Below are 2,791 nucleotides of genomic sequence, written 5' to 3' on the forward strand. Positions count from 1 at the left end.
TAAAATAAACTCCACATCAGATAGATTTTCGTTCACATTTTTTATTTAGATTTTTTTTTTTTGCTAAATCATTATACAGTAAAATTATAGTGCACTTGCTTTTACATATGATGAAGACATTGTCAATTCAAATGAGCAGTTGTACTTCAAGGAATTACATGCTGCCTATGTTAATGATGGAGACAGCCATGTAGAAGCAGGGAATGGGTTTATTTTAGGATACATTTCATAGCCCTATTGTTGCCTGACACATCACACACACACACACACACAAAGTTATGGATGGAGAGGCAACCATACAGACAAGTAAGATGCAAAGGCAAATACACATTCACAGATACACACACTAACACACACACAGTGTAAACAGTTATTTAGAGGTGTCAGACACTGCATGTAATATCCTCTGGCACAGTAGCTGTGTGCACATGTGCGTGTATGTGTGTGTGTGTCAATGAGCCATCAGCTGAGCTGAGCACTGTCCGTTGCAGCTGGCTGATGGTGATCAAATCTAACAGACAGTGAGGACCGGGGCACGCTTTCTGCCTCAGAGACATTGAGTGAGAGAGAGAGAGAGAGAGAGAGAGAGAGAGAGAGAGAGAGAGAGAGAGAGAGAGAGAGAGAGAGCACTAAGACCGCCTCTGGCCACTATTATCTCTTCAGCGCGTGACTGTGTCCATGTGAGTGTGACAGTGTGAAAAATAGCGTTTGTTTGTTTGTTTACTTACTGTGTGTATGTGTGTGTATGGAAGTGTTTGCTTGCTCATGTGTGTGCCTGTCAGTGGATCCAAGTGAGTGTGTGTTCATATTGGCTGTTCAATATGCTGAAGCCCTTATAACTTACTGGGGGATAACTACTGAGCCAGATGACATGGCGGGAAGATGCTTCTTCACGGGTCCTAATTCAAGTCCTCCAGCCAGGGTTAAAGCTCGTAAAACTTCTCCCTGTTCCTCTCTTGGACGACTGGTTCATTCATTATCATTTTTAAAGTGGACAAACTTCTCTCTACACTTTACACGCTACACTCTTCTCTTGAAAATTAATTTAACCTGCTGTTATGGGAGGAGAGAAGAGCTAACCCGTTAAAACTCTACCCTGCAGGTTACAGACTGTAATTAGAGGTGGGCTGATCGATTAGCAAAATGTATCAATAATACTAAGTCCTGGTCAAGTATCAATACTTCATCCGTCTCAGGTTAGATCATGTTTTGGGCACATTAACAGTTAGCGATGCTCCTTATGCTTCTCTGGCTCAGTTAGGTGCATGCATGCAGCAATCACAGAACAGTAAGAAAAAAAGTCATCAGTGATAAATGTGAGAAGTAGCCCATTAACGATCATAAATCATGACACATGGTTTTCCCCTATATGAAAGCCGCTTTTAACAATAAAACGTTATCAGTATTGGTGTCAATATTGGTGATTCTGGGCTTGGTATTACTGGGGTTTAGATTGGAATAAAATTTAGTGATATAGCCCACCCCTAGTAGTAACTAACAACAACAACAAACTACTGTGAGCATCTTGCTGATCGGGGGGGAGGGGTTGTAATTTCTGCAGACAGATTGGTTCATAAGTAGTAAGTAAGTAGTCACTTGTCAAGGAAAATATAAACTTGTGTCATTTTAATTAAATTAAAAAATTACAACCAATAATGCTGGTTTTCCAGTGAGAAGAGTCTCCAAAGAAAATGTCATTCAATATTAACAGTAGTATTCTAAGTAAAAGGTTCAAATACTGTAAATTACACTAATTTGTCAACCAATTTACAGCAGTGTCTACCAAGTGCAGCATATAGGTCCATAGAATTCAAGAATTTATGTGATGACTGATTACAGTCTGCCTTATCTTTTATGTGTCTTGTGTCTAGTCTATTAATTTTATTGTCTTTTTATTTATTGTTGTGACACGTAATATGGCAAATGTACGGTTTTATTTTCTCCTACTGGAACAATAAACTTAATAAAACTTAATTCTCAAAGCAGAGAAATCTCCGCTCTAGGATGTTGCAAATGTCAAACAGTGGGCTGGTCTGACCTGGAGACCCACATCATTTTATATACTGGCAATATCACCCCACCTCTGCAGCCTAAGCACCCCACACACTCCATCCACACATTAGTCACTGCTCACTGTGTGTGTGCAAGAAAAAGAAACAGATGAATGATCGTCTAATAACTCACACAATACAGCTAAGCCCCATAATGAAAACTGTTGATAAGAAAAATTAACATAAAACCTAAGTGATACAGAACGAGACAGTGGACATAAATGAAAAGGCTCTTGCACCATAAATCTAAACCATGAGCACAAATATATATATATGACTCACAAATGTAACTCAGAGACTTCCTCATCCTAGTCTGAAAAAAATGACCCCAAAGCATATGTACACATATCTACTTCATCCTCATTTTTGCTTTGTGTTAGTTCCCGCAGAGCCGGGCCCTCCACTCATAGCACGGTGCAGTAAGTTTTAATGGTAAATCAACAAAGGGCCGACATGAAAGAAAGGCTAGCTTTCCAGTTTGCAGGGTGAAGAATTATTCATCAGCACTGTAGTGTTGCACTGCAGGCGAAAATCCTGCAGCAGCGCTCCATTTTAATTGCCAGAAAATGACTGTAAATGATACAGAGAGAGGGGGAGAAAGGGGGCAAAAAAGGCGACAGAGGGAGAGAGAAAGGAAAAAGAGAGTCGGAATTGGAGGTATAAAGAACTGGGGGGGGGGGGGGGACACCCCCACCACCAACAGCTGCCCCCCAAATTGAAGGCCAGGGGGATAAAAAGCT

Source organism: Micropterus dolomieu, linkage group LG03 (assembly GCF_021292245.1).
Source record: "Micropterus dolomieu isolate WLL.071019.BEF.003 ecotype Adirondacks linkage group LG03, ASM2129224v1, whole genome shotgun sequence".
Classification (NCBI taxonomy): Eukaryota; Metazoa; Chordata; class Actinopteri; order Centrarchiformes; family Centrarchidae; genus Micropterus; species Micropterus dolomieu.